Here is an 8,379-nt window from a genome sequence, read left to right on the forward strand (position 1 = left end):
TTAAGGACTTAATATTTGCTTTCAGTTTATAAGCAAACTCTGAATTCACTATTACAAGCGTGAAAATCCTCTTTATACTGAGAAAGTACAAGTAACACGGCTTCAGCACCTTTTCACTGAAGGATCCTTTTAAAGCGGGACACCTAAAGTGAAGAAAACATATATTCCTTACATTAGCACTTACAATACGGTTCAGACCATTTCAGGTGTTTTATCTTGAACTAAAGGACTCAAAACAATGCCTCTTGATTCATGTCCTTTTTACTTCAGCAGAGAATATCTTACACTATTATTTAGCATGACAGTTGGGAATATTAGATTTCCCCTCAAATTATTTTGGTAGAACAGTGCAAACAATCCTGTTATCATTAAGCAGACTTGCAAAAACAGTTGTTCAAAATGCTCACATGCTACAATATTCCTGTGCAGAGCCTGCCTACATGATATGTGTACATCTCCTATGCAGTCTGCTTCTTTAAGCTCTTTCAGCTGTCTGTAGCCTGCTGATTTAAGTAAGAGCTGCAGACCTTAGCTTGGAGAATTTGGACTGTGTGTTTTGTGGGACTGCTCCTAGAAAGGCACATTTTGATTTTAAGACTACCGAGAAGGTACTTGCGGTGTTTGAATATCTTCATTTTGGGGGGCTTCCCTCTGCAGGCTGACCACATTAGACACAAGAACTAACAGGGAGTTACAAAAATATGTTGTCTGTCCAGCTGAGAAAGAGGGAGGAGGAGTTGTCCACGTTAGAAATATTTGTTCAGCTGCTCATGGAGTAAGGCCAGTCAAAGTCACTGTTTACAGTATGAAGTGTGCTGCAGTCCATTTATCTCCTACAGATAACAAAACAAGATAAAGAACCCATTCTTTGGGACAGCTTTGACAAAAGTTTCAGAGGAATAAAAATAAGTTAATTGAAACTTTATGAGCACTGATATTTTTATTTGCTTGGCTGCAAAATACTTACTCCGGGTCAGCGTGTAGTGACTTGGCATTGTTCAGTCATGCCCAAAAGGAGCAAACTGTGTCACAGCCAGGGACCAAAGAAACACTAAACAGCCCCTCTGAGCTGCCAGGCTTCCTCAGTGGAGGTCTGAGCACAGCAGACTTCACCCACATGATGTTTTCTTTCAAGAGGTTGTGAACAAGCAGCCAGAGCTGCTCTGCAGAGGCCCACTGCAAATTTCGGTAGCGTAAACTCAGGATCTTAGTGGACCGAGGGGACAGCATCAGGAACAAATTGCCCTGCAACCCCAGCACACTGCGAGGCTGTTGGAACACAACCAGTTTGGAGAGAGACACACAACATAGCACTACAGTACTATATGCCCATGGAAGGAATGTAAAAACAACAATATTAAATACTTCGACCAGGAGAAAAGTTTTATAGAAGAAAGTCTCCTAAATGTCTTCTGAAAAGTTTCTTCTCCATCTGAAATACGTAGAAAGTTTATATAGGTCAGGAAGCTTGTGCTCATTTATTTTCAAGATATAACGTTTCTCTTCCTTTTGTGCAGGATAGCAATCCTAGAAGTTGTCTTATGATAAAAAAAAGATCTGTTTTTTTCATGCACGTTTCAAGGGCCTTTAACTTTACTGCCCTTTTACTGCCTGTACTTGCCAAGATAGCCTTTCTAGAGATTTGCAGTTGCCTGAGAAGTAGAGTCATGCTTTGGCTCTATTTTCTGCTCTCTTGTGTGCTTTAAATAGTGCCCAAACTTGGCAGATACCACCAGCCTCAGTGCTGAAACCACCGTATCTACAAAAGAATGCAATATGTCTCATCACCTTTAAATCTTTCCCCTGACTGTGTCATTTGGCCTCATTTGGCCAAAATAGGGAAGGAAGGAAACTGTGCTCCCACTGCTTCTTTTCTGTATCTTTAATTTTGTGGGACCAGGTGGACACCCAGAGGAATAGATTTTCTGAATAGAGGAATTCAGTGAATAGAGGAACCAGAGCTGAGGATGTCCAATCTTTGGATTCAAAGCAAACACAGCCTGATTAGACAATAAGAATTAGATTATTATTATTTTTTTTCCTGAAGGTGAACGCATAGGTTTGTTCCCCCTCTACAGATAATGAGTTCTTAACCGGTTTTGCTTTGCTAACTGAGACTAGGTTTTCAGTAATGAAATGGTAACTTGGCTTAACTTGCTTGGATGTTAACTTAGGGTACCAGTTAAGTTCAAGTTCAAGGCTACAAAGGAAGTTAGGTTTCATTTTATCTGTTTAGCTGAGGTAAAATCTAAATGTTTGTCTTATCTAAATGGAACAGAGCAAACAGAAGAGACAAAGGCCAATATTTGGATGTTTGGCAGAAAGCTGTGACTTCAGACTGATTTTGTATTTCTTTCTGATGTTCCATCTGCTGCCTAGTTGGCATTCCTCATTCAGATGCTGAGGACATAGGTTAGATAAGTATTAGAGCATGGAAGCAGAAGCACTAGAAGATCGTATGAATAGCCACTGCACTTTCTAGAAAGTGTAAGTACTCTTAAATGTGATAAAGAATTTGAGTTACAGATCCACATTCTCCTCCACCCTAGCCAGGCACCTCCACATTCACAGAGCCCCAAACCATGGAAGCTGCACCTGTGTCTTCAGGACAGGTGCTGATTTTGAGGTCTGTATATTTCCAATGCATCAGCTATTTGCTGAGGACAATTTTGTATTCATGGACAAATTTGACATTGGAAAAAAAGGATCTGGAGGAGCTATATTATTGGTGGCACTTCATCATTATTGGTGGCTTTCACATACTGAGCTTCAGGATGCAGACTTGACTTGCTGCCTAGTGCCAAAGAAGACAACCAAGGCAGCTGCAACTTTCAATTTTTGTAGTTTACTGAACGTGTGCCCCACTACTTGAGGTCATGCTGCAGAGAGCTGCATGCAGTGCTACTACAAATTACATCAACAAGCAAATGTTATACTGAATTAATACAGACATATTCAGAGAATGATTTCTTGGTGACCATTTTGATCTTCTAATTCTCTTCCTTAAGAGGCAGAACTGTTAACAAAAGTTTGCAATTCTAATCCTCCTTAACACTTAAAAATAAAAGGATATCAGTATGTTATCCTGCTTCTTATTAGACAAATAATGAACAATTTAGTCATTATATATTGATGCTTACACAAATTGTTACTGAGTAAAGTTTGAAGGAATGAAATAAATACAAGAAGCTCACTTCAGTAGTATTGACTGCAGTTCTTACAATGTGTTTTTATTCAGCTAACTTTGCATCTATGAATAGCACTGTTTGGAAAAAAAGAAAAAAGAAGAAAAAAAAAGGCCGGAACAATTTCGCAAGACCACCCAGAGGAAGTGATACAAGGCATTATTGGATGAACTCGGGGATGAGTCAGCAGTTCTTGCCTTATGTCATGCTTGGTAAAATATATCAGAAGTCCAATGCCTGTAGAAGAGCACACTGGAGAGCTCAGCTGGAAAGCTAAAGGGATATAAAATATTAAGAAAGAAGTGTAGCAGCTCACCAGGAACACATGACGGAGCACAGGCAAATAAATATCGAAGGATGAGGTTTTTTTGGTTTCACGTTATCACCTCTCTTCTAGGCATTATTGAAATCCCTGCACCCTTCAGATCTTTATCTTACTGTGTGGCAGCTCCCATCCTTCCCTGCTCCCTCACCCTAAACCATTGCTTGTCACTCTAGCAAACTGCCTCTAGACTTTCCTCCTGCTTCTGAAGTCACCTGGATTGAGGTGGCTCTGCACCACCCTAATGGTGCTGGCTGAAGGTTAATTAATACAGCTTGTTTGTGTCTTGGGCTTTGTGAGTGTGGGGGACCACAATTTCTGGGCTTGGGTAGGCTCAGTCATTTACTGTTGAAATCTAAAAAAGTAGGACCAAGAAGCAAAACATGTTTGTGAATTTCTGGAAAAAAAGTTTAACCTATCAGGCAGAGAGACCAAGGGGAATTAGCTGATTACAGCTGTGCCAAAGAGTTTAGTCAATTCTCACAAAGTTGTGAGAAACAGGTAGCATAAGTGGAAAAGGTAATTAGGGAAGTGAAGTACCTACAACCTCCTGTGCGGTGTGGAAACTGCAGATGAGCTGTATCAGGCAGCGCTGCTAAAACAGCAAACTGACTCAGCACATCTCTTCAGCAGCCCCCGTGTGTCCAACCTACCGCAATTTGGAGTCTTGTAAAGGAAACACCCGAAACACCACCCTCTGCTTTCAGAGCAAGCTGCCCTCCATGGAGACTGGAGGGCTGGGCTGCCCACGCTTCCTGCCTGGAGAGCATTCTCTTTTCAAAGGTGGATTTTATTTGCAAGAAAAATTACATGATTGTATTTAAGTCATGGACAAAAATGCAAGAGCTGCAACTTCACACAGCTGGATTACCGCAGACATTTTATTTTCCACTGTACTAATACAAAGTGGATGAGAATGTTTCATTAAGTGATATACAGGCTCCTGAATAAAGTTTACAAGGCAAATGTTTAATGGGTAGTATATCTTTTATTCTTTTAAAAAACACCATCATGTTTTAAATGGTCAGATTTTAACTGGACAGTTACCTAAGGAGATGATTATCCCCCTGTACTCGGCTCTGGTGAGGCCGCACCTCTAGTACTGTGTTCAGTTTTGGGCCCCTCGCTACAAGAAGGACATGGAGGTGCTCGAGCGAGTCCAGAGAAGGGCAACGAAGCTGGTGAGGGGTCTGGAGAACAAGGCTTACGAGGAGCGGCTGAGGGAGCTGGGCTTGTTCAGCCTGGAGAAGAGGAGGCTCAGGGGCGACCTTATCGCACCCTACAGGTACCTTAAAGGAGGCTGTAGCGAGGTGGGGGTTGGTCTATTCTCCCACGTGCCTGGTGACAGGATGAGGGGGAATGGGCTAAGGTTGCGCCAGGGGAGGTTTAGGTTGGATGTTAGGAAGAACTTCTTTACTGAAAGGGTTGTTAGGCATTGGAATGGGCTGCCCAGGGAGGTGGTTGAGTCGCCATCCCTGGAGGTCTTTAAGAGACGTTTAGATGTAGCCCTTAGTGATATGGTTTAGTGGAGGACTTGTTAGTGTTAGATCCTTGTCTCGTTATCAGACCTTGCACCGCCCAACACCAGCAGGGGCTCAGCAGTAGCAGGCAATGCCCCAGTGGGAGCACAGTTGGCGAGTTCAGTGCTGGTCAGCCACTGCAGAGAGGTCAAGTCGGGAGAGATATGGGAAGTGATGCTCCCAGACTGAGCAGAGAAAACTGCAGTCATTTTCCTTCCCCTCTTAAGTTTCTCCCTACACTTTCTTGGTGCCTGTCCCCTGGCAGCTCTGATGAAAGCACTACTCTGCACAGCCTATCCCTCTAGCAGGGCTAAGGCACCTAGGGTAAGGCCAACAGCATCCGTGCTGGCATCAGGCACCATGGGGACCAGGGGATGGAGAGAGGATGAAGCTTGTGCTGCTGGAAGTGGGGCATTGATCTGCCTTAGACAGACTTTGCGAAGGTCATGCCAGCAGCCTGCGCTGTGCCCTTTCTGCTGATAAACCTGGGACTTCAGCCCAGGGCTCCGTCATACCAGGGCAGCAGGAGTAAGGGAGGAGATCGCTAGGCTCTGAGAGAAACTCAGAGGGCAGCTCTTGTCTCTCCTTCCACCACTGGGACGCCAGGGGCAGGGAAATGCAGTCATTACAAAGCCTATTAGAGAACATAATTAACTCCAGCTGGAACTTTTGAACTCAACTTTTAAAAACCTCTCACCTCTTGTTAAGAGTATTAAGCAATCACTTTTTCTAAGGCCTCAAAGAGCACCGCTTCCTTCATATTGATTCAATGTTTAATTGACATAGATAGGCTCTTTTTTTCACTTCGATCTAAGAAATAACTTACAGGCCCTGTACCGAAAACATCAACCTCCCCAGAGGACTGACTGTAACAGAGATGAGTGATAGCTGCTACCCTTCAGTGCTCTGTGTGTGAAAAGGCAAATGCATTCGATTCTAAGGTGCCTCAAGCTCAGAAAACTCACAGGATGGTTTGAAACTGTTTTGGGGGCTTTATTTATTTATTTGTTTATTTATTTTTTTATTTATTCCTATTTAAAAACTAATGTTATGAAAGGGAGAATTAATGTAGGAAAAAATATAATCGCTATTCTTTTCCTCCCAAGGAGGCAGCAAAGTTAGGAGAGTGCTTCTTCACCTTTACTGATCAGCAGCTATTCAGCAGACATTAAACAATAGGGAACATGAGTAGCTTGTATGTGCTTTGCCAAATTAAATGCTATTTTCAGTATGACCATGAGGGAATGATTCAGCAGTTTCCTAGCCAGCAAGTCGTTCAAACCTATCCCAGAGTATTTTAAGGCTTGCTATCACGTGTTCCTTAGTTATAGTTTTCCGTTTTTACTTTATCTGTGATTATATGGTAAATCTATTAATGTATCACTCATTAGAAGTATGAGAGCACACGAAGTTATACAACATAAGGAGAGGGCTCAGCTGAATGAATACAGTTTTCACTAAAAATACTCCCACTGAACGTAATTATCTTTGGCACTCTCTGTGGTACTTTAGTTCTTGTGAGAAAACTGTTTCAACCAAAGAGACCCAAAACCCACGGAAATATAACCGTGACAGGGTGAACTCATTTGTATTACACAGTACAGCTTTATGTCACTGTGTGCAGGCAGGAGGGTTAGCAACCTTCTCAAGGCTGCTAACACAGAAGAAGCAACTTGTATGTGTCTCCTGGACTGGGGTTTGATTTGCAATTACTCATTTGTATCTTTCTTGAAAATCAAAAAATACAATGATTAGAGGTCAGCAGTAAGGCTAGCAAATTGAAACGACAGAGTAAGAATGAACATAAGCATAGCTGAATCCTACCTTTTTATCTTAAAATATGGGATGTGTGTGAGAAATGCTCGTGTTGTTTAACCTGCAGCCAGGTGTGTGCTACTCCGTCATTGTAGGTAGGTGTCGAGGGTTCATTCTGTGTAGCAGAAATCCAGCATCGCGAGCAGTAAGCAGTGTTCTTCCTGTCGTTGCCATAAAATCATGAGTAGAACTAAAAAGGAAACAAAGCTCATGTGATGATGGGCACTTTGGCGGTTTGTAAATCCCCTTTCCTTATCCCCGCAGGGAGGCCTTGCACTGTGCCCTCTCCCCATCTCGCCAGGCATCTGGTTACCTTACATGCAGGGGCAGCACTGCCATCGGCCTCCCACAGAGGAGCCTTGGTGCGGTGCCTCACTGCGGGACGCGTTTTGGCCTCCCTGCTCCAGTACCCACCTGGCCCTTAAGCTTAGGTTTCATTGTCCCCCCCTCAAATTGCAGTTAGAAAATAGGATGCAGCACATCTGATGCCCCATGTCTACCTTCTTGCTCGCACAGAGAAGAGAAAAAGCCAAAAAGCCTGTGTGAGATGCTGCCTCTGCAAGCTCCTATGGCCTACAGAGCTGCGAGGTGGCCTCGGGCCCAACAAGAGGCCATGCAGCTCCCTGCAGGAGCAGCCCCGACAGGGACTGCTCAGCAGATCTGTGGGGCAGGAAAGTTACTGGGAAAGCAGGGAGAAACTTCTAGCATCCCTGTGGCCAAACTTGCTCCTCTGGAGAAAAAAAAAGCTCATGGCATTTCCTTTGCAGGGAGGGGCAGGGAATGAGAGGTGGAAGGAATCTGACCTGAGAGCGGTGCCTGCTGAGAGAACAGAGTAATCAGCACCGTTCTCAGTGGAATTTGGTGAGAATTCACAATGTCTTTGCAAATTCAGTCAGTGATCAAGAACTAAAGCAAGGTTTACAGCTAGGCAATAAAACTAGATACTGGTTCAATGACTGAACTGAGGGGGGGGGGGATTATCGAGGAAAGAAAAACCACAGGTCTTGCTCAGCCTCAAAAACTTGAATGCTCTTGGCAAAAACAAACAAAAGTTAGCAACGAAAGAACACACACTCCAAAATGTATTTTGGGAAAGCCGAATTATTGAGCTTTATCCAAAATGTGACTTAAAGTATTATTCTCTAAACAAAAGTAACTCTGCAAAGTACAACATTGAAATGTTTTTAAATGTCAAACCCCAAACTTTTTTTTAAAACTCAAGAGGAAAATTTGTTTGTTTTAGTTGAAGCCGTTCAGTGATTTAATCCAAATTCACAACAAAATTTCCTTGCTGCTGTAGTCCCAGCCTATTGATTTGTATGGTTGGGGAGGGGAACGTGATGTGTGAAGATGAAATGGTAAGAAGAAGTGCCACGTGGCATCAAGGCCCCACAACAGCAACAAACCGAAGAATTAAGAAAATAAATAATCTCCTCCAAGAATTAATCAATTTCCCTCTGGCATAGGTAGCACCGGCAAAATTGCTGTCAAGGGTTTGGGTGCTCCTGTGTTCACTCAGCTCATGTTCACATGGGCA

The 8,379-nt window shown here is 43.1% G+C and overlaps 1 long non-coding RNA gene across 1 annotated transcript; it reads right to left on the minus strand.

Annotated features, from left to right (window-relative positions):
• Nucleotides 1-3,161: 3,161 nt before the first annotated feature.
• Nucleotides 3,162-7,518, minus strand: LOC106034486 (uncharacterized). Its single transcript, XR_001206099.3, has 3 exons — nucleotides 7,343-7,518; nucleotides 6,852-7,032; nucleotides 3,162-3,458 (listed from the first exon to the last, which is right to left on the minus strand). It is a non-coding gene; the product is annotated as an uncharacterized lncRNA (long non-coding RNA).
• Nucleotides 7,519-8,379: the final 861 nt, after the last annotated feature.

The sequence above is a fragment of the Anser cygnoides genome, chromosome 6, assembly GCF_040182565.1.
Source record: "Anser cygnoides isolate HZ-2024a breed goose chromosome 6, Taihu_goose_T2T_genome, whole genome shotgun sequence".
Taxonomy (NCBI): domain Eukaryota; kingdom Metazoa; phylum Chordata; class Aves; order Anseriformes; family Anatidae; genus Anser; species Anser cygnoides.